At 40.9% G+C, this 24,031-nt stretch overlaps 1 long non-coding RNA gene across 2 annotated transcripts; it reads left to right on the top strand.

The window, feature by feature from the left end:
• The first annotated feature begins 629 nt into the window (after positions 1-629).
• Positions 630-24,031, top strand: LOC146436925 (uncharacterized). Of its 2 annotated transcripts, none has more exons than XR_014852933.1 (3): positions 630-745; positions 882-1,001; positions 23,788-24,031. It is a non-coding gene; the product is annotated as an uncharacterized LOC146436925 (long non-coding RNA). The 2 variants fall into 2 exon arrangements; XR_014852934.1 differs by lacking the exon at positions 23,788-24,031 and adding an exon at positions 19,381-19,455.

Genomic DNA, 24,031 nt, shown 5'->3' on the forward strand with positions numbered 1-24,031 from the left:
ATTTTGAGGTATTATGGTTGTTTTAAATTCTGTGCAATTTCAAGTGGCTCTTAGAACATCTCCAGGGGCGAGAAAAAAGTCTGCAGTGTCTCTTTTATCTTCTGTGCTTACTCTTCACTCTCTGTTTGCAGAGATGGACATTTGATTGCCCTTGGAGTGCCTGGAGTTGGGAAAGGACCATGGCTGGGGATTCCCTCCAAGACCACCTGGTTGTGGGAGATCCACTTTCCCCAAGACCAGGAAAGAGGAGCAAACTGCAGCAGGGACCTTTCCATGAGATCTACCCTAGATCTGTTCAGTGCTAGTTTGGGGGGACACACCTTTTAAACTTTTTTTTTTGTTTTCATGTGCTTTTGCTGCATCTTGGATCTCTGTGTTGATGGGCCTGTACTTTGGAACAGTGGCTGCTTCAGAGCTGAGCTCTGTTTTACCTTAAGAGATGAGATTTTCTATTAAAGAACAGTGGATTTAGAAGCAGGGTTTTGCTGTTTTCCTGGTTTTCCACAGGTATAGCTCTCCTTTCTTCAGGCTACCTGGGAATTTTCTAATGGAACAGAGATTGCCAGCATTTCTGGGTGGTCAGGCATTGCCTGTCCAGTACACTTGTCAATGGATCTTTTTCCCTGTGCTCACTCTTGTTCTTTCAGGGTATAATCTGTTCAGAAAACACACTTCTGGACTCATGCTGCCTCTAGGAAACTGGGGAGAACACCAGGAAAATCCACCCATCTGCCAACACTGAAAGGTAATATTAAGATCAAACCAGAGTATTAGGATTTGGGAGCTTTGGCTTTTCTTTTTTAATGTTGTGTGGGTTAAAATATTCTCCAAGTACACAGCAATGGAAGGGAACACCTTGCAAGGACTTTGCTTTATTGCAGGACAGTTGTACCACCTGCTGAATGCAGCTAAGCCAAACATGTGAATAAGGAATGATGTTGTCATGGGAAGAGTTCACAGAGTGAAAGAGGAAACCCTGCTGTCCTCATTTCATTGAAAAGGTAAATCAGTGTCATATTATGTCAAACAGTCTGGCTTGTAAACATCCCTTCTGAGAGAAGATGTGGTACCTGAGACAGATATAAATCAACAAAACAACTAGATCTGATTGCTAAGAATGTTCCCTGAAATACACTATGTTATTCCTAATGTGCATCTGCTGGAATAAAGGGAAGCTAATTGCAGTGGTAGAAAATATTATATCCTCTGTGTCTACCCACACATACTAGATTTAGTAAAGGATCACTGTAACCAGGCAAAATGATTTCTAACTCTGAAAATCGTGGCATTTACTGGCTTCAGTGTAATTTTCTTTTCTGGACTTTATGGAAACTTGCTCCCAAAATGCTCCCAAGTGTTGCTTCATATGAAAACACAATTATTCTCTACCTGTATTATTACTTCTTCTACTTCAGGAGAATCTTTCTATTTCAAGGTATTAATCCAACTCTTGATATGCAGCAGAGTAGTGTTAGAGACCCCTAAAAGGACTAAATGGTGAAAATAAGGGGACTGGTGAGCTGTGTGGCCCTTATCCATGGCTGGAAACTGAATTTTCAAGGAATGAACCTTTCTACCTGACCTCTGTGAGGGTTTGGAACACAACTGTCTACAGAGGAGCAGAACTCAGGGATGGTGGAGGGAGAGAGAAGGTGGCTTTGGTGGAAGTGCAAGACAAGGAAAATGTTTTGCAAAGGAAAGCATTTCATGTGCAGAAAGGATGGTACTTGGTGCTGTAAAACCCTCAGTGCTGAGGTTTCTGGCTTTTCACAGCTTGTTTGTAATGAAGACCATTCCCTGTCACTTCCATGTGGAAGCATCACCCCATGCCTGCAGCAGGGCAAACGGAGCAGAGGAGCCTAATTAAAGTTTCAGGGAATAACAGAGCAAATGTTGGTTTAATGATACAATTGCAAGTCACAAAGAAATCGGAGCAGAAGCCCCAAGTTTTATACATTTTTGGCAAAGTGACTGGGAAACTATGTGCTAAAGTGAGGTCAACAGATGGAGGAGGAGAGGTGCAGGAGGGGAGGAAAACTACACACCCATGGACAAAATCAAAAAAGCCCCCCCAAACCCCAGTCAAACAAACAAAAAGAGCTAAAGGGACAAACCTTGGAAGAAACAGATTTTTAAACAAAGTTTGCCAAATAAGCAAACTTTTCTCTTTTTTTTCCCCCCTTCAGAGCAGATGCAAAGTGCCTTTTCAGTTAATTTTGGATAGAAATAAGCGAACACATGCTGGGCTTTAATAAATCTTGGCGCAACCACAATAGGGAAGCTCAGACCTTGGTGAACAAGTCTGTGTTGGAGTTTGGTGATACTCACCAAGCCTCTCAGGGTTCTTTCCTCTCCTTTTCTCTGTGTTCTTTCTGCTTTCCCCCCACCCTTCACCAGGACCCAGCCAGGGCAGCTAAATGATGTTCATGTCCTCTGTGGAGTACCTGATGTTCCAAAATCTGCTATTCTGGGTGGAGCTGCAGTCAGAACTCAACAGCTCAAAGTCCTCACCCTCTCCTGGAAAATGGTCCTGCTGGCTGACACTGGGCAAAAAGGTTGTCTTTTCAAAATTCTTGCCTAACCTTCCCTAAATTCCTGCTCAGGAATTCAGCTTCTAAGTTTCCTTCCTAAATTCTTTCTTCAGCTGCGAAGTAATCTGGTTTTTATAAAACTGAGAATTGGTGCAAACCTCTGTGAATCTTTGTGTTCCCTTTTATGAAACGGGATAATGCAGTCATTGACACTTTATTCCACTCCTTCTATTTTGGGTTATTATTTTCTTTGCTTTGAAAAAGCGTGGTGATGTTTCATAATAAGTTTGCATAACCATGGAGTTCTGTCTCTGGATTTGCTATCCTCTCTTCTCAACCTCCCAGCATTGTGCTGCCTATTGTTTATTCTGATTATTCCTTTTTTTTTGGTTGTTGGTTTTTTTATTACAGGGATCAGGAGAGAAATCTCAGCTCTGTCAAAACCAGTGGAAACAATGCCAGATTTTAGGAGAATCAGGATTTTACCCTAGATCTTTTTATTTGCCTGGCACCCTTGGATAGGTAATAATAATAATAATAATAATAACATTAATAATAACAATAAAAATAAAAATAGGTATCATGCTCTGATCTCTGCCAAGCATAAATACTTATACATTTGATGAATCTGGGATGTGTTATTATCAGGTTCTTAGTAGCTAATGAGGACAAGGGAAAATTATCCTTCCTGCAGATGTGTTGACATTTTGGTGAGTCTTATGACATATCACACATTTATACAAAGCCCCAAAGTTTAGACAAATTGGCAAATTCCTGCCAGTCAATTTTTTCTTTCCCTGGGCTGCCAGAACCTTTTTGGAGAGCATCTTTAACGCAGAGAATAGATTTAATGCATGAATTTCATTTTCCTTGCAGCAGCTGGATTCTGCACGAGTCCTGTGGTCCATGAATCAAAGCTCTCCAGACATACAGGCAGCTCAAACACAGAATGTCTGATCCATGAATCTTCCAGGTGCACTACTATGCTTTCCAGAAAAACCTGGAGAACTTCTGTCTGTTGTGTGAGTGCTTTGCAGCTGATCCTGTCAGTGACACTGACACAGGAGTTGCCTTGCTCAAAGCGGGGATTTTTTTCCGAGCCAAACATTCTGCCTTGCTGTATGGCTGTGGCTTAGCTTTTCCTTCATGCTGTTTGTGTATGAGATCATGGTTTACTCTGCTCAAACACCTATGGAAAGTGTTCAGGCACCTCTTCTTCTGGAGCAACTTGGAATCCCTCCGTCGATGTCAATGGTTGTGCTTGTTGGGGAGGAATGCTTTGATCTGGATGGATATGAGTAAAAAGCATGGGCTGCACTGTGGCACAGACAGACTGCACTCTCAAGTGGAACACATTTTTCCACCCCCAGAATCCTTGGAAAGCTCCATGAAATTCATGCCTCTGGAAACTATTTGGTTAATGTGCACTGCAAAGTTACAAAAGTGAGCTTGTGTCAGGGGAAGACTGCTCCTCTCATTGGTGCAGGTAACTGAGCCCCCTTAATTTTGTTACTGGGGCTTCAATTGGCCTTGAACAGTTGTCTCCTCATGGTACACCTGACCAGAGATGTGCTGCCAGGCTCAGAATAAAGCCATTCCTTCAATCAGGATTATAGCAGGACCTTGATGAGGACTGAGAGGGGAAATTGCCTCTTGGTTTCTGTCAGGGTGCACATCTGATTTGTGAGTCCGTTTGTGTGAATGATTATTTAGTTGTGACAGGGAATGGGGTGAGATATGGTAATCTGGAGGCTGTTTAGGTTTAGAAACAAAGTCAGATACAGTTTTAGAAGCCTGAAATCTTTCTTTACTGTCTTAGTTTGAAAAAGGGTAATAATTGTAAAATGCTCCTTGCAAGCAGAAAAATACATCCAGTAGAATCTCCTGTACTCATATCAGACTGTGTGTTTCTGAAGTGGCCCTTGGCCCTCATAAATTTCTCACTGAAATTAGTCACAAACAAGATAATTACTCATTTCCAGGCCAAAAATACTTGAGCTGCCTGGAACTTAAAATACTTATGTTTGCCTTAATTAATAGACTGAGTCAACAGAAATTAAATACTTCCTTCTCTGACTGTGATCTACTTGTGTTAGGTGAAAACCCCAAGTGCACTTGACTATCTGCACTACTTTAACCTGTGATCAATTTTCTGTGTTTGGGCATTATCTGTTCAAGGTGAGCAGCTGCTTGTTTGGTTTCCACTGAAAGGGCTGATTTCAGACTGGATTTCCTGCTGTATTTTGGACACACTGGCACAGAGATCAGATACTCACTCCCATGAACCACTGACCATGGAGATTTAAAAAGCACTCAGGCTGTATGGAGCTGTGTGGAAATGATGTTTTTATTCACATGCTCCTGACAGTTCTGCCTGGGAACACTGGTGTGTCTTCCAGCTCCTCTGGTACCCAGTAGCTATTCTGTCTTTCCACCAATGGTTTGCAGATTCCTGCCAAGTTGTTTCTCTTGTGTTATGGGAGAGATAAAAATAAAATGGGCTGGACCTCAATCAAGAAATGATTTTTAGATAGAGCCTGGCAACAGCAGCAGACCCTCAGCAACATTTTCCATTGTGCAGACTCTCCTTTTTGTTGGCTGGGCAGTGTGATGAATGGCTAGTCTCAGGTCAGGCTTTTTGAGGTGCAGAACAAAAACAATGACACGATGGAAAATAAAAAGGATGTGCAGAGTATTGAGTTTAAATTTAAATCTGTCTCCCTTAGAAAGCCAACTTTAGCAACAAAGATGGAAACACACCTCAGAGGGATATGGCTGAAGTCTAAGGAGCAGGGATATCTTTCAAATTCACCAAGATAAGTGGACTAAATCCTGTTTGTCCAATTTCTGAGGGAGATACCAGCATTGTTTTAAAGATCATATTGTCATGCCAGTATTTGTCACATGAATCCTATTCATCTGTGTTCAGTATATTAACTTATTTATCCTCAATGATTTTGCTCTTTGAAAGTTGGGAGATGTGGCTACAACACAGTTTTAAACTATACGGGATTAATATAAATTTGTAAATCATTAGGAATTTACCAAATCAAGATATGTAATATTGAGACCTTTCCTATCAAACCAGCTAAAATATGATTTCAATTGCACTTCTCTGACTGACTTTTTTGTTGGTGTCAAAATGAATAAAAGGTAATAACAAAATTTAAATGTCACTTCATGACAGCCCTATGGTGGCTGTTAAATCCCTGCTCTGTGGTGTGATAAAACATCTTCTTCCTGCCTGGGCAGGCATCAAAAACTCTTTGTCCCTTTTCCTGCACTTCATCCTGCAGCAAACCTCTGTTGAATTTGCTGTTCATACAGAGATTTTCTAGGGTTTTGGTTCAGATTGAATAAGGGAGTTTTAGGCAATTTCCTGGAGTCAGAGGAGTTGGAGTGACCATCTGTGGTGCTGAGAGAGTCATTAACTCTCCATGGCCATTTCCACCCATTGTCTCCCTGCTAGGCTCTGCAGAAGGATTCCAGTGAGCAAAGCAAATGTGACGATGGGCTGGGTTGTTGTGTCATATTGAGGGAACACCTGTCCCTTGAGGAGAAAACTGAGCCTTTCAGCTTCTCCTCATCAAGTGGATCAGTGCAGGACTGTCAGCTGGGAGCAGCATTTGGTCAATCTGGGCCAGGCTGCTCCCAATCCTGAGCCACTTGCTTCTGCAGGGAGGACAGTTCAGACTGCAACACAGTTCTGGGCTGTGAAGTAGATCTTGTATAACTTTAGTTATGCTTGGCTATAGTTTTAATGGTCTTTTTCTAACAGAGGTCTCACCTACAAATAACTGTGGGGTTTTTGAATGAGTGAGTGCTGCTAGCTGGTGTGGAATTAGGGTGTCTTCAGGCAGGGAGAGCCTAAATCCAGATTTATTGTTTGACTTCATGGCTATCTGGCAAATTCCAATTTTTCTATGTTTTGTTGCACTTCTTATTAAAAAGGCATTTGTTTTTCTCCTTAAGGGTCAGAAAAGTACTTTGCTTTCAGTACACACATAGCTGATCTTTCTTCCCTCAGGAGCTGGTGTGTCACTTGTGAAATTTCTGCTTCATTTATGAATTCTTCTTATCAATTAATCCTTGTGTGTGCTTTACTTGATTGTTCTGATATTTACTTTTGTCCTAAAATATTGTTCAGTTTTCTGTGTTTATAGGAGCTGTCGTTCTACCCCTGTGACATCTGCATTCCAGGAACAGGATTTCCTATTCTTTCTGGGGGATAATTTCCAAAGTGGACTTGGAATAAGTGAAATACAATTGTCACTTGCTTTCTACAGCACCTATATAGTTACAAGTGCTTTATGGATGTGGTACAAAGCCTTTCTTCCCACCCAAAGGATTTTTCATTATTTTTTTAAAAGTAATTCAGGGAGAGGAATGAAAAAAAAATAGTATGGAAAAGATGGAGCAGTTATATCCTGTGAATGACCAGGTTGGATGCACACACATCTTGGCTGCAACAGAAGGATTTTTCTGGCAGGAATAATTATTATTAGTCAACAACTTCTGTGATTGTTGTGGAAATGAATGGTAGTTGAAGTATGGAACCAAGTAGTGGCTTTTTGGAGCAACAGAAAAGCAAAAGGAGAAAGAAAAATGTATCCCTAATTTATCAAATTGACTTTGTACCTATGTGTCTTTTGGATGTTTGACTAAATTAAGGAATTTATCCTCTGGGACTTCCAGAAAGTTACACTTTTGTTAAAGGCTCTTGGTGAGGATGTGTTCCCTGTATTAAGGTTCAGAGGGGAACAAGGTACTTTACTTCATTATTATCACATCCTGCACATGGAATAGAAAAGGCTGACTAGGTTTTTTAAATTTGCATTTGGTCTGGGTTTTTTTGAGGTCCCTCATGACAGACTGCCTCTCTTTTATGGTAAAATATCACAAAGGTGATGCTTTTTTGAATGATACACCTCTCTAAGTGGCTGCTGTAATTTTGTTGAAAATGACAAAATTTTCAAGAAACCAGACACAGTAATTCAGAATAAATGAAGACACAATTTCATTCAGCATTTTTGGTGTTGGAACCAAATACTGTCTATTTATTGAATTATTATTATTATTATTATTAAACAATGTTTAATACTATCCTCCTTTTTTCCAATGACCTGTGGTAACTGGTTTCTGAACTGACTGATTTTCTATGGTGCATAGAATTTGACCCTTAATGCCAGCATTAGAAGGACAGTGAAAGGCTTGTGAATTTTCAATGTCTTACAAGGCACAGAGCTCTTTCCCATTTTATTTTCTATCTCTTTTTCTTTTTTTTTTTTTTTTTTTTCCTTTGTTTGATTCCTGCCTGCTGTCATTTGGCAGACAGCTTTGCATTTCCTTCTCTTCTGCAGAATCTGTGGCCACACCAGTTATCAGCTATAAAAAGGCCAGAGCGGGAAAGCTTGTCCTTGACATACCCCAGTGGAACTAAAAAACAAAAAGCAAACCATTTCCTATGACTTTGTTCTGCTGGTGGTTGCTGGTGGAGCTTGCCAGGAGTGCAGAAACCAAGAGGGAGAGGCTCTGTAGTTTCTGCTCTTGTTTCACAACTTAGACATTTGCAGCTTAAAACTCCAGGTCTGGGTGAGTTGTGGCTGTGAGGAAGTGACAGAATCACTGTCAGAGGGTCAGGAATAACTTCAGAACAACATTTCATGGATACTTTAGATTTATTGTTGGATAATGTGAGCCATTCTTTAGCAACACTTCTTTCCCTATAGAACCTTAGAGTTGTTTAGATTGGAAAAGATCTCCAAGATCACTAAGTCCAATCTTTCCCCCACCACGTTCATCACTAAACCAGGTCTTCAGGTGCCACATTTTCATGGCTTTTAAATCCCTCCAGGAATGGTGACTCCATCACTGCCCTGCACAGCCTGTTCCAGTGCTTGACAGCCCTTTTGGTGAAGAAATCTTTCCTAATATTCAATCCAAACCTCCCCTGGTGCAACTTGAGACCATTTCCTCTTGTCCGAGAGGAGAGACCTTCGTTGTCTACAGAGGGTCCTTTCCTGGCAGGTCTGAGCTTCTGGGGTATTTTATACAGCAGTTAAATCTTGGGCAGACACATGTCAGTCACTGCCTTTTCCCAAACCATGGTGACTTTTCTGTACTGTGGATTTGTAATATACATCAAAGCAAAAGAGATCATCTGCGTGGCTTTTCCTACAGGAAGTTAAGAATAACTAATGTAATAACTAATAAAACATTGCTCATTGTATATCAGTACTTTAAGAATTCTCAACCAATATTTTAAAAGCACTGACTTGTAGATTGTTTTGATTTAAAGAAAAGGCTCACTAAAACTCACTTGGGACCAAAGCACACGAGCTGATGTTTGGTTGAATGTCACAAACACAAGCAGGTCAAAGCTTGTGATTAGACCTTCAGAAAGGATGAGGCTGACAGAAACAAAAAGATTCTATTGGGAATCAGTCAGTTTTCTGTGTTTGAATGTTTTTCAGGCCTTGAGACTTGTGAGGGGTAGTTATTTCTGGACAAAAGGTTACCACCAGGAACTATCAGAAAACACTGATAACCTCCAGCAAAAAAGTGAGAATTGATGCAGTTCTAGCTGTGAGTGACTTCTGCAGAAGCAGGGTCCCTGCAGGGGGGACACTTGGGTCACCAGGCTCACAGCAGTGGCTGCATGCAAAAGGCTCCAAAATCATACTGTAATTCCCAGCTCTGTAAACTCTGTCCAGCCTGAGGGGCAGGAAAAGATGTGACTGATTCTGCTTTCCCCTTCCACGGTGACCTCAGGGCCAGCAGGATTGTGCCATGAACACCAGGAAAGCACAGAGCTAAGTTTACCTTAATGTTTGGATAATAATTTTAGTAAACTCTGGTGGATTAAAGCAAGAGGAGTGAGGAGAGGTGATAGCAATCTGCTCTCCTGCATGGTTTATACAAGAAGCACTTCCTTCTGCACTTCCCTGTTTTCTCAAGGCACTTTGTTTCAGTCTTCTTTAATCACTGCTAATGAGGAAATTGCTTCCCCTGCTTGCATTGCATTTGCAGTCAGGATTCAGAGCATCCAGCTAATGTTCCATGGTTGATTAGCCCTGTGGTGTTAAGGGAGAATTTGAACTTGCTGGGTTACAGCTCTTCCCTCTCCAGGTAATGACTGGAAAGAATACAATGAAAGCTTTTATCTCCACATAAGAATTGAAAGGTATTTCCAAATTTATTGAATAAATTCTTTGCTACAGCAAATTTGCTGTGCTGATGCCCAGTCATGCTGGCAGGCTTTTTCCCTGTGTTCTGAATGCAGCTCTGAAATGCTGGTTCACTTCAGGTAGACCATTCAGCAAAAAGAAAGTGGGAGTGATTTTCAGATAGATGATTCAGTAACCTTTGAGGGAAATGAATGTGAATTTAGGTCACAATCACACTGATAATTCCATGGTTTGTAGGCTCTTATCAGCCTCCAGGACTTACGTTAAACTGAAGTGCTCTTCTTAAGATAATTCTCTGCACAGATTTTTTCTTTTCTTTTCACCGAACTATTTTTTTTTTTCAATATCACTTTTGGTTGAAAGAGCTCCAGTTTTCTCTGTTCCAGTTCATAAATGAGCAGAAAGATATGAGAGGTTTGGCTCTGAGTTTAGCCATGAGCTTAATTTTAGGCAGGGCAGCAGCCTCAGTGCTATCAGTAGGGTGACTCCTGTGCCTGTGGTCAAGAAGGGCTCAGAAGCTACAATGAATCTGAACACTGGGCTTGAGATCTTACAAACTGGAGGAGAAACAGAAATTTCCTGGCTGAGGTACTTCAAATTCAAACTAGAAACCCACCATGTTCCTTTAAATAACCCATACAGTTTCAGATTTTTAAAATGCTACACAGTTATTTTCCTTTGCTGGTCGTGTTTTTTACTGATGTGAAGCCCAAGGCTGAGCTCCTAAAGAAATAAAATTCCTCCTGCATTGCCTGTTGCTGCTCATTGAGGCTCTGCTATCTGTGGGTGTTTCGGTGCTAGAAGCATGGCATCACTGTGGGTCCACAGTGGCTCCCCTGTGCTGGATCAAGTCTCCCTTTTTTTTTTTTTTACCCCTATTTTTCTTTTACAATGGGTGAGATGTGTTTAATTTATTGTAGGAAACCCTTAAAGATGCAAGATCCTTTTTAGAAGCTTCTACAATAGCCGTGAAGCACTTATTTAATCCCATTGAATGGAGGCTAGATTTACTAGCTGGGCTAGACATGATTTTTGTTCAGGAGTCATCTTGGAGTACATCGAAGCTTAAAGATCTTTGCAGAAAACCCAAGGAGAAACAAAAGGAGTAAATTTTAAAAGGAACTTTGTCAAGGAGTTTTAGATGTTGAACAGATAGAAAAACCATGGTGGCTTGACTGAGACGAGTGTTGGGTTTGCAGAATCGTTACTGATCTGGTGAGACATGCTAATGAGGCACTTTAAATGCAAGTTTGATGGAAAAAGGGGCAGTTTCATACCAAAGTGCAGCAAGGTTACCCAATCAAAGAAGGTACACTTCAGTCCTGCAAAAGGGGACAATGCTCCATTGTCAGCTCCTTTTGCTTTCGACTTTAAACATGTTTTAACTACACTGTTTACGAAATTGTACAATGTGGCTTGCCCACTGATTGAGAATTTATGGCCAGAAACAAACCTGTTAGGGGGGAAAAAAGAAAAAGGGAGTGTGATCCATACTGTAGCTGCAGAAACAGTTTGAAAGAACTTAACCTGAGCACGGTGGGGGGTGCACAATATGGTTTTCAAGCCCAGGGGCCTGGGACCTGACTTCAAATAGAATCTGGTCTTTCAGGGACAATTTAAGAAAACAAGGGAGAGTGCTTGGAGACATCTGTGGCCTCTCAACCTGCCTTGATATAGATGGCTCAGTTTTCCCTTGAAAAGCCTCCTTCAGAACCGTGCCTTGTCAACCCAACCAGCATGCCAAATTCCAAGATTGCATCATGCCTGAACTTCACACGCATCTTGCTCTGCTTCCAGTCATCAAAGCTGGTTTTGGTAGAAATAAAGACCAACAAGCATCAGCAGGCTTTGCTCTCCCTGCCACGAAAAACTGTCCCACAAATCTTCCACTTCCATGGAGGAGAATTCAGGCTCCTTTAGGAGATTTATGGAGCGGCTTTTGGGCGTGATTGCTGCACACAAACACAATGAAATGGCCTAATTTTTGCCATGCTCTTTGTTAAAAGAATGGACAAAATTCAGTTGCAGCAAAGAGCAGACTTCCTCCTCCTCATCTGGTTCAGTGGAATGGCACTGGATAAACTATAAAGCATGTTGCTCTGCCCTGGTGTAACAGAGCCCCAGTTCTAACAGCTAGAAGAGATTTCACTTTCGAGCCACTTTTAATTTGTTTTTTGAACTGGAACCTGCCTGTGGCAATAGTTTTACTATTCCCCGTCTTGTGAAAGGTTGCTCAGCTGGGTTCTGAGTTTAACCTCCCATTTGTCTGAGTTCCCACAGGCACTCCTAGTCAGAGTCAGAAACCACAGAACCAGCAGAAAAGCAAAAGGGTCACTGAAATGGAGAGTCCCAACAGTTCCTTTCTCAGACCTCAAAATGGAATTTATATGAAGTTTCAAAAATTGCTTTAATTGTTCTCCACATTTCTTGGTGGAGGGTTTTTTTTTTTTTCTTTTTTCCCCGTAAGTTTTTAGTTAATATCTTGGTTTAAAAAGGACTGTCCCAATATGAAAGTTCTGTTTTCACACTTCAAAATGAAAAATATGTGATATTTCACTGACGAGTCTTATATTGCTAGGCATTTCTGCAAGGCTTTGGTACAACACCTGTTTTAAGCAGGAAAGTGTTATTTGTCCATTGCACTGAAAGAGATCCATAATAAAAATTGTTAGATTCTGTGTCAGCTGGCAAAGATCAGCTATAGATCTACAAACTCCTACAAGGCTGCAAAATTGGCTCTTGTTCTGATCCTGCCATAACCAATTTAAGCTGGATTTTCACACTGTGTTTATATTTGGGATTAGTAATATCTCCCCTTAATATGAATTTCAAGATTGCATCTAGAGGCATGCAGATTTTATTCAGTAAGAGTTTACAGCTGCTCAATTTCCCACTATTTAAATACATCACAGGATATATATGTATATATAAAATATATATAATATATATATAATGTAATGTAAAATGAAAAATTTCCAGTTATATATATGTACCTTTTTCTTTTTACCATGGAAAATGCAAAAGTGTAGGTAATAAAATAATAAAAGTTGAAAACTAGGTGGCAGTAATACCCAGCTGTACAGCCCTTCTGTGAGCAATGGTGGGATGACTCAGTTTTCTCAGGAATTTTGAGGGTGCTGCAGTCCCATACTGAATGGCTCAGCTATTAACAGACAGAAAAAATACAGGACCAAGTGTTCAAACGAGTTCATTTACTTAAAAACACGGAGTTAGTTACAGTCTGAAATGAAATAACAAGAAGAACTGAAGGGAATGTTGTAGGAGAACTAATTAATGCAACTAAGCCTGTTTAAATATATACATTAAAAGCAATTTCCTTCCTCCTTGCAGTGAGTGACAGAAGAGGAGGAGCTGTGATTAATTCTGGAACTCCCATTTCTCATGGCTGAGGCCAGGGCACAGCAAATATTCTCAAGTCCCTGAGCAGGTTGCTGTTCATGTCAATGGGATGGGAATTCCACTCGTGTCAGAGAAAACATGACTGAGATCAGTGGGATTGCTCTGCAGAAGGACAATTCTTGGCTGTGGCTGCAGGAGTTCATGGTGAACATCCTCATCTATCTTGGAGGTATGGGCTGAGGCTGCCCTGGAAGAATTGGACAGCTGTGAGATTTACTGGCTGACTTCATTGTTTAAATGCAGCACGCTGGCCTGAGATTCACACAATTTCATTGCATGTGCAGAGAAGAATGCAATGCCCTTTTCTGGTGAGCTGAGCTGCCTGTGTGGCAGGGCTGTGCAGGAGGGTCTGGGGAGTCCTGCCTGGCACTGCTGGAAAATATGTGATATTACCTTTATCCCTATAAAGTGTTTTCTTTTTTTTGAGACTGGGTCACCTAGATATTCTCAGAGCTGCCACTTCAGCAGGCTCTGCAGAGATGTTCTCTGTTTGATTTCAATTTATGCAGCTCTGTCTCTGACAAAGCTCTTCCAATATCTGCTGCTTTGCCAAAGAGGTAGTTTTGTACTTTGCACAGTCTTGATGTACCATGTTAAATTCAGAACAAGACACTGGCATTCCTGCCCCTAATATAATCATGCTTCTTCTTGTTCTCCAAAGAGAAATAGAAAATACATTGTAACTCCTTCTTCTGTGCCATCTGTTGGGTCTAACTAGGATATAACAGTGATCTTAATGTCAAAAAATATCTTTTCCCAAACCAAGCAATAACAGGAAGGCAATTCATCTTAGCTATAGGATTACTGGCAGGTACCAGTCGCTGATTGACTTGCTAACTAATAGATAACAATTAATAGTGACCTTTTTCCTTCAAACTAATAGCTCCTTTAACTTTCTAAACAACTCTCCTGTTTTCATTCTTCCCAACCCAGTCTTCCTTTGCATAACAGTGAGGCCTATCAGCCCAGCTTTTCTAGTGCTTTATGAAAGGTGTGATAAGATTATTTTATCTGCTTTTTTTTTTTTTTTGCATATGTTCAGGTGTTCATTACATTAGTAAATCAATGATGTGTCTTTTGTACCTGAGCCAAACTGACTCAAACCTCTCCCAGACTCGATGTCCAGCAGGGATGGGAGGAGTTCTGACCTACTCCTTAGGACTTGGGGGGATATGATTTGGGGTAATTTAGAAGTTCTGAGGGTTGTGTAAGTAAGCACAACACAAATTTGTCCAGATCTTCAGCAATTATTCCCACCTTTTTAGTATGAAGGCAACCACATGCACCTCCCCTCTGCAGCTAAGCACCAAAGCCATTCCTGGGAGTTTTTCTCTATATGTAGTTTATAGGGTTAGAGTGCTTCTGATGAAAGGCTTGTTCTTGCTCTCCTGCAGGACAAACTTTTCAGTGCTGCTGAAAGCATGGAATCAAAACTAAGGCACACATTTGTGGACTTTTGCCCCACTGAGATTGCTGGGTTGTTTTGATGAACAGAGCTAAGTGCCTGCTGGGTATGATCCAAAGTTTTACTCACTGGAAAAAGAAAAAAAAAAAAAAAATTCTATAGCTCCATATTGTCAAGAGTTCCTGCTGCTTGTAAGAATGCACTTTAAACCAAACAAACCAAGCCGTGCTAGATAGAGTTATCAGCACTTCAGGAAAGATCTCAGCAATTACTTTTATAACAGCAGAGATCTGCAGAGGGTAATTCACAGCATTGCCTGAGGGTTGTAGCACACTTTACAGTCCCACCATAAACAGGAGGATATCTGTCATGGCTTTCATGTCTGTGACTCTGCTTGTGCTTTTCCTTGGGTGTTAACCAGGTGACACTTCTGTCCCTTCATTTCACCCTTCCATTCCTGGTGATGGAAACTTTGTCTGAGAAAGGGGAAAAAGGAGCAAACCTAATTTTGGGTGAGTTGATGGGATTGTGTTCCCTTCCACGCCCCATGCATTACACCTTGCAGAAGCTGATGCTACATTTTCCTGCAGGAAGTTGCATAACAAAAGGCAATCATGGAGAATTCTTTATTCTTCCTGGAAAAGGCAGCCATATCTCCCACATTTACGGGAAACCAACAGTAAATCATTAACACTGAAAATCTGGAAGTTGAAGTACTGCTTGGATCTATATATGCTGAGGGACAAGAATCCAAGTATGTAGGAAGGAAGATATTTTTCTGTGCACTGTTTTCCCAGTCACCCTGCATAAATCAGTGAAGAAAGGTGTCTCTGTTTCAGATGTCTGAAGAAAATTTATATATTTGCCTTAAAATGCAACATATACCTTCACTTTTTGAACCAATGAGTTCCAATGAGTCCAGAAAAATAATTTCCATGTCTGGAAGTCAGAGGCAATTTTGCCTTTTATCTTGGTGGCATCGGGACTGAGCCTCAGCATTACTTTTCCATGGCAGTCACTTATGCATTACATCAAAAAGAGAAATGGAAGTTTTCCAGCAAAAGAAATATTTGTTCCTAAAATAGTCTTTTTTTTTTTGGCCTTGGCTCTTTGAACATGTACGACCATTTTTTTGTGTGCATAAAAATCCTTGGGATATTAAGCCCTCCAAATCTTTTTTTAATATATTTTTTTAAGTTTTATTTTTATTTTATTTTTTTTAACATATGGCATAATGCTAAGGTAGTAAACCAGTCAACACTATGAACAGAATACACTAATAATGGTGAAATCCTTAATTATTCCAGGCAGAAAGGTGGCAATTCTTATTTCTATTTACAGAAGCATCCAAGGTTGAACAGTCTGTGGGACATTCTTTTTGTGGTCACTGAACAACTGCTGTCATTGGTCTTTTTTCTTTTCCAGTGCTAGACAGAGGTGCAGCAATAGTGCAGATCTGAAGTTTTTCAGATCCAAATGAGCTCTGTGTAACCCATTTTCCCTTTTGACTGGATTGGCCTGAAGTGTCTTTATAGCACTGGAACTGAGGTAGAAGCAGATTGCTGAGATGCACTGCTTTGTGCCCATCTCTTTGACTTTACTAGCATTCTTTGGTAAATAAACACCACAATCTGATCCTGAAAACCTTACTCCTGCTGGAATCTGGATTTTCAGGCTGGAGGATTGCCTTTATAAAAACCTACAGATAATATCAAGGAAGTCTTCCCTACTCAATCCATGTAGGAAATGCCTTTTCTACTTTCCTTTTCTTTTCTTTTCTTTTTCTTCTTTTTTTTTTTCCTAACATTTAGAACACAACTAAGTTTTATTTTCTTAGGTAACGGTGTCATTTAGCTTGTAGACCAGTTATGAGTGTTTAGAAAGTGTTAAGGACAAAACCAAAATATCTTCTTTTCTCTCTCTCTTTTCTCTCTTTTCTCTCTTTTCTCTCTTTTCTCTCTTTTCTCTCTTTTTTTTCTCTTTTCTGCTCTCTTTTCTGCTCTCTCTCCTCTCCTCTCCTCTCCTCTCCTCTCCTCTCCTCTCCTCTCCTCTCCTCTCCTCTCCTCTCCTCTCCTCTCCTCTCCTCTCCTCTCCTCTCCTCTCCTCTCCTCTCCTCTCTCCTCTCCTCTCCTCTCCTCTCCTCTCCTCTCTTTTCTCCTTCTTCCATTAGGAAGAAATTCCTTTCTCCCCCATAATCCCCCATAATTTGGATTCTCCATCACCTCATTTCCTTGGGGGTAAAAGTGGCCACAGAGCAAAGTCCTTGCAGTGGCTCTTTTCTGCAGAGTGCTTCCCCTTGGGTGTCAATTTTCAAATGGCAAATATTTCACGTGTCCCCACCAAGGAGAGATACTGCAGAGTGGCAGGACATTGCTCCTGAGAGCTGCCGTGAAATAAATGTGTGTAAGGAGGTTATAAAAATGGGGTTTGTACAAACTGCCCTCTGCCAGCAAACACTTGGCTTCCTATAATTGTGTGCGCTTTTGTTTGAACTTATCAAAAATGTGATTGTTCTCCTTCTCCTTCGGGGAGATAAGGAATCCACCCTCCGGATATGCAGAATGATGTTGCTGTAATCACCCTTCAAAGGGAGACCCACAGTAAACAAATGCTGTCAGCCTGTCGCCTCTGCAGCTTCTTTTCAGCTTCTTTCTGCAGTTCTTTCTGCAGCAGAACTTCCAGAAAGGGGCTGGGATTGAGAGGGGAGGAGAAATTTAACTGGAGAGCAGGTAGATAATTTTCCTTTCTCCTGTCTCAAAGATCAAAACACAAAGGTCTGTGCGGAAACACCTCAGAAATATTTCTATATAATCTTTTTTCTAAGCAGAAAGTGCTTTGCCTCAGAACAGGTTGGCTCTGATGTTTGTCAGTGCTACTGTGAACCGTCTAAACTGGGAAACAAAATTATGCCTTAAGGAGAAGCACTTGGGCCAGATAATGCTGTCTGACAGCAGCAGGGTTTCGGTGCACGAGGTACATAAGGATTTCACTGCTGCATTTACACCTGCCAGGATCCCATGGCCTCTCTGAATCCCATATAGTGGCCAAGCTTTGAACTTCAGACTACAATTTATAGCTGTACAACAAATTTATTTCAGTTTTTTTTCTGACAACAGTAGCTAGAGATTATAGTTATATATTAAATCAGGGAGAGGCAAGCATTCAGTCAGCTCTTAACTTCAATCTCAGCTAGAAAAATTCTTCTCTAATTGCTAATTGTTGCTCATGAGATTTGTTTGTGGATTGCTATTCTGGGTGTGCTTAATTTCAGCATGCTAAATCCACCATTTTGCACTTTATTATTTGTGCCCTACTCTTGGTTACAAACCTTACCTTTGACTAAAATCCACTAGTAAAGGTCTCCTGTTCTGAGTGACTCTCACACAGATCAAACAAACCCATTCAAAAATGGAAATCCAAGTTGATTTTTTTTGCTTCGGAAACAAAGGCTCACTTGTCAGAATTGTCTATTATCTCAGCATTTTTGTGGAATGTGCATGGATTCCTGTCCCTCAGCATAGTGCATCCTTTGATTTGCTTTCAGCAAATTTTTGATATAGGTGATTTTTTTCCTTTTCTGTCCCAGGAAAGGTAGTTTGATTTTTCATCACTTCTTTTCCAGAGGAGAAAATGCTCATCTTTAAAAAGTTTCCCTTGAATGATAATCTGTAGCATATTAACTGTTAATCTGTTGGAAGTTTTGTGATTTTTGATGGATTGCTGGAGCTCATCTGAACTCTAAAAGTCCATAAAAATTCCATTATTAATGTTTTTCTTTCCACTGGTATTTCTAGACACAGAATGCCTTCAAGTAGTTTCATTTTCCACTGAAGTCCACTTGCATGAAGGAGCATTTATGTACAAATATCCTTCCTCAGAAATTCCACAGCACATCTCTACCTTCACCTGTTGCATTTAAAATTTTCCTGAGAACCCCCTTCTTTTCTTGCTCTCACTTTCTTCAAGTAGTTCCTGTCCATTTTTGCAAAATTAACTTACAGAGATGCTTCATTCAGCATGGTGGTTTCATCTTCCTTGCATCAAAATTCTTCAATTTTCTTCCTTATGGCAAGAGGATTGTTTTATTCACAGCTTGAATTGCACATACCTTTTATGGTTAGGTTTGCAGTGCCTTGTTTGCCTGGCTACTGGCTGATATTGCAAAAAAAAAACCCAAACCAACAAACCCAAACCTCGGGAGTACAGGTTGAATAAAATCCAAAACGTGTGGGAATAACTGGAGCGAAAATCAAATTATAGAATCAGCCAGTCATTCTTAAGAAACAACCAGGAGAAAGAATACAAGTAAACTTTGCACAGGGACATGGTTCAGTTCCAGGAATTCAGCAAGCAAATATTTCTATGCTGTTTCACGCCAGTGCCCATTTTCTCCTGCTGCTCCCTAAGGGAGGGATGCCTGGGGAACAACCCATGCCCAGAGAAGTTTTGGATGTTTCCATGCATGTAAGAATGGAGAAAATTACAGGTGCACATATCTTGCAACAGCATGGCCAGGGATAATTGTCTGTGGCAGCCCCAAATTCCTGATCTGGTTGCACTACCTGGCTAGACCTGCTGTGGCCAAATTACCACCTGCATCAGTTACACTCTGGAAAATCCTGGGAATTCCCATCTTCACAGGCAGTTCAGTGAAAGGATTTATTTTTACCTCTGAGAGATGGGGTTTAGTTCATGTAAGAATTAACCAGAGCCTCAGTAGCAAGGATGGTCAGCACATTGCTACCTGCAGAAGCCACAATCACCAGGAGGACTTTCTGTTTCATTTGCTGACCCAAACCACAGGAATTCTCTCATTGCTTTCTTTCTGTTCATGCAGGAGCCATGTCAGGATGGGTGAGCCATCTTGAGCTAAGAAAATTAACCTGTGGGGAAACAAAAGCTGCAAGTTAAGAGGTTTCTGATTTTAGCTGACGAAAATGAGCTTCAGACCCGAGGATGTGATTTATGTCAATTAAATGTAACCTCTCTAATATCAGAAGATATCCCACTTGGGCCACTTAAGGACAAAAACAAGGGTAAAAAATGTGCTAATGGTCCATGCTGCAACACTGGATTATGGTTCTTATTGTGTGAGAAATAAGTAAATAATTACAATTTACCAAGCTTCTCTGTCCTCCATCTCTTACTTGAAATTAGGAGAAACAAAGATTCTAGCAGAATGATTTCTCTCTTTCCTTTCACAGTGCTAGCTTGGAGCTGCCTCTTGCCACTCCACTTTATTACTCTCTTGGACTTTAAATTGGTTTCTTGTGAGCGAACCAAAGATTGCACTGACCTAAATGTCACTTGAATTAATGTATTCTTGTTTCAGTCTTTAGTTTTTCTCTTGGAGCCACTTGGAGCTTAAATTACTTTTTATTTCAAGGCTGGAAGACAAGGTCACAGCCATGCTAAGAATTAAAAGTATGGGGTGCTTCGAGTTTGCTTTCAGTACTTTTAAATGCACAATTTTGAGCACAGTTTTAGAAAAGCAAAATATTGGTGTCTTCTATCCAGAAATGTTACTCAGGGGGAATGAGCACCATTATTAAAGCTCACTTTCCCTGCAATAACCAGGCTCTTCCATTCCACTGGTTACATGGTTGTGGTGGTTTTCCTGGAAAGCAAAGGCTGGAGGCACTACTCTAGCACAGGCAGAACGTTCCTAAGAAGTGGACTCTGATATTTTGTGGAATGCCTTTAATCCCAGCACTTTTCAGCGTGCTCTCTGCTTTTCCAGAGTGCAGCTCTGCCTTATTCTTGTAGCAGAGCAGCGTGGAGGGTTTCAGATATTAATGGGAAATATTCACCTGCATGTGAATGAGTTCTCAGTCACTCTTGTACATCCCAGGGACTGAAAAATTAGGGAAACTGGCTGTGGGAAAGGGTGTATAACATGGGATGGCCATGGTGGGGGTTAGATTAATGTAATAATTGCTGTGATAGAGAAGGTCAGAGAGCTCTGAATAGACAATGAGAGACGCTCAGGGAAGATGGGGAGAAGAGCAATAGAAAGTAAGGAAGACTTTTCAAGAGTGGCCAACTCCATCAGACCATGAAAATATCCTGATGTTTGGGGTTTTGGCAACAGCAAGTAAAGTCTTCCACCAGGGTTTTCATGAGCAGAAGCAGCAAGGTGTGAACTTCAGAAGGACAAAACAAAGAGGGGAAAAAATTAGTTCCAGTGGGTTTCTATGTTTAATTTCTGGATATTTTGTATTTCATAGTTGTCCAATATAATGTGCAAAAGAGAAAATGAGCCCTACAACACATATGTTAAATGCAGTTGTACCCTCCTTAAAAATAGTTTATATTAATATTTGGCTTAATTTAATCATATAATGTCATGGTTCCTGATCATGAAGCTTCCAAATAGCAGTGTGGGCAGCTTCAGGAATGCAGAATTGTACTGTAATATTAAAGCAGGAAGTGTTATTCTGCAATTCTCTCGCAGCTTTTTCTTCCATTGTCATTCCATAGACCAGAGGACAGATCCTTTTTTAAAAGAGGTTTTTAACAGCTGCTAATAATTTCTTATGGCAACTATTGAAGTAGAACATTAAATGAAAAACTTGACGAGATGCCCACTTTTATCTCAATATTTTGCTTATTAGGTGCTGACAACTTGGGAAGTTGTTTGAAAAATTACCAAAAATCAATTCAATCATTTGCATGTGGAAATAGATTATTTGCATAACCTGCTTTGAATGGAAAATACTGCAGTGCTGATAATTCTGGATGCATTAGGAGAATTGGCTAGACCTGTGCTTGTTTTCAATTTGCTGTGTGCCTCAGATCAGGGTCAGAAAGGAAGCTGGAGGAAATTGTTCCCTTTAAATGTTTCTTAAGGAGCTGGGTGGTTCCAACATCTCAGCTCTGAAAGAAAATCTCTTATGTAATGTGCAGCAAATCCTAAGCTTCATCTAAAAGCTGTTGCTCATCAAATTCATGAGCACAGCATGCAGAGAAATATGATGTTGCAATGCAGATTACATCAGTGCTGCAAATACAGTACATTTGGTACTGCTGCTGCTGCTTAAAAATTGCTGTCTTGTAATTTTTTTTTTTTTTCTGGACCAACTGAGTCAGCAAGTTCAGTGTATTTGGAGTTGCTTTATTTCCACAGCAATTCTGCTTTCAAGTGGTTGCAGCGAAAATACATCACAACATTTCCTGCATTCCTCAGTGGAAGTCATTGTTTTTAATTTTAGTTTTTGCTTTATGTACAGCTGCAACCTCTGGGAAAGGAGGAATCCTCTTCATTCATATCTGACCAGCACTTGAGCTTAGAAGCTAACAAACACCAGGACCACACCTGACTGCAAAAAATTCCATCTACAACTGCAGAGTCCATTCCTATCAGCTCTTCTTGGATGTGGGCTTTTGCAGGGAGTCAATCCCCCCCTGCAACTGAGCCACTCCTGGTCTTGCTTCATCCCCTTTCAGACTTGATCTTTGTCATCAAGTGTTGCTTGATTTAAAAAAAAAAACAAAAAACAGAGAGGAGGTGATTCTACCTCTCAGTCTTAAAAATGAAGGATGAGGAGGAATGGGTTCAGGTGCTGATGGCAGAATTCCCATCTTCACAGAGCCACTTGCAGGTTCTATCTGGTTGTGTTTCCTTGCCACTTCTCCAGGTTTTTGGAGCCTAATGCAACCTTTCCTCTCGGACAGCAGGAGCTGGGGAAATGTAAAAGAATTGTGTACAGCACCAAAAGGGCTTACAGCAGACAGAACAGGCCAAGCTCAAGGCAGCCATGTGGGAGGAGAAAGAAAGGATCACTCTGGACAAAGGATCACAGAGGAAAGTGGAGGAAAAAAAATCATTGTTGTGAGATTAATGCAGTAGAGCAGGCAAGTCTGTCAGTCTGCAGAGCTAAAACACCACTGATCACTGAAGTATTTTTAGGCAGTTTTGTTGGTGTCTTTGTAAAGCCTGCATGCAAAGTAAATACACAAATAATGCTTGTCTCATCAAAATAAGAAAGTATTAATGTTTGGTGGACAGCAAACAAATATATGAGAACATTCAGAAGTAATTTCCACCTCAGAAATCACTGAGTTAGTAAGAGCAACTCTAGATACCAACGTGAGGGGAAAAAGGCTGTACATTCCCTTGGCAAAAGATGGGAACATATTTGCAAAGATGGTTTAAAAGCTTCTGGCACAGAGCAGAGCATAGGCTCAGGGCAAATATATTCCATACATCACTGGAGCCTAACTCACAGGCTGGCAAATGTCCTGCAGACTTGAGTTGGAGTTTTAAGTTTGTTTTTTTGCTTGGATATTACCTGGTTTTTTTTGCAGCTGTCTCACTGCTTCTGAGCATTTCCTGGTTTTTGTGATCTCAGCCTATCTTCCCTCTTCCTGTGGGCTACAAGCAGATCCCTGTGTCTTATAATTTTTAGGGCAAGCCATGGAGGTCTTCCTATTTAGCAATCAGGCTCAGAGTCTGAGAGAATATTCTGATATTCAGAGAGAAGAAACAGGTGTCCTTCAGATTTTGTTTCTGTGCATGAAATGGGTCTGAGTTCTCATGTATCTGAAACCTGCTAATCTTCTGTAATATTTTAGATGGAAAATGCTCAGCTTAACCGTGGTGGCTATCACTAGAGAAGACAATTAGATGACATAGGATGTAATTAGTGGAAATTAAAGCTCAGCTGCAGAAATTTGTGTCTTTACTTTGCTGGTGTTGATGTTGATGGATGCTCTTGTTCTTTGCAGGTGGGTGGCCCAGGTGGCCGCAGAGGGTGACAGAATGGGTGGGGGCAGTCTGTGTGCCCAAAATCTCTGCCCACGTTTGGGTCAAGCCCCTTGTCATTCCTGGAGGGAATGTGGGGTGAGCTGTGGGGTGACCTGTGGGGTGACCTGCCTTGTTCCAGCTCTCAGCTCCCAGGAGCTCCACGAAGGGACAACAGCGACATTCACTTCTTCTCATCCTTTACCACTCCCTGTGCTTCTGTGTGAAACCCTGGCTGAGGTTTGGGTCAGGAGGGGTGGGGACAGAGCTGTGGGCAGCGTTCCTTTGTTGGGAGCTAGATGGCGCCGCGGAATAATGCTCCAGCCTTTGTCACCTGGATGCTCTGGGGACAAACCAGAGACTCCTTCGCCTGGGGGAACAGAAATCCAGATCAACGCGAGTATCCTGGTCCTGCCATCCTCCAGAGAGCCCAGCCTCTGCTGGACATCTGCTACAAATGAAGTTATTTTTTCATCTTTTTTTCCTTTCTCTCTTTTTTAGTTATCATACATCAAATAAAGCAAAAGCAAGGAACCTGCAAACCCATAGCTCCTCTGGCAACACTGAGATGTATTTCCAGTTTTTCAGGCTATTTCTGTGGTGGTGTTAAAGGATACTTGCCTGGAAGCATCCAAACTTTCCACTGAACCAGCTAAAAAAAAAAAAGAAAAAAGGAAAAAAGGAAAAAAAAAAAGTAAAGCACAATAGAATAAACTGGAAAGCACATCTCTGTGCACAAATGTCA

Source organism: Lichenostomus cassidix, chromosome 5 (genome assembly GCF_008360975.1).
Source record: "Lichenostomus cassidix isolate B80296 chromosome 5, HeHo_3.0, whole genome shotgun sequence".
In the NCBI taxonomy this organism is placed as follows: domain Eukaryota; kingdom Metazoa; phylum Chordata; class Aves; order Passeriformes; family Meliphagidae; genus Lichenostomus; species Lichenostomus cassidix.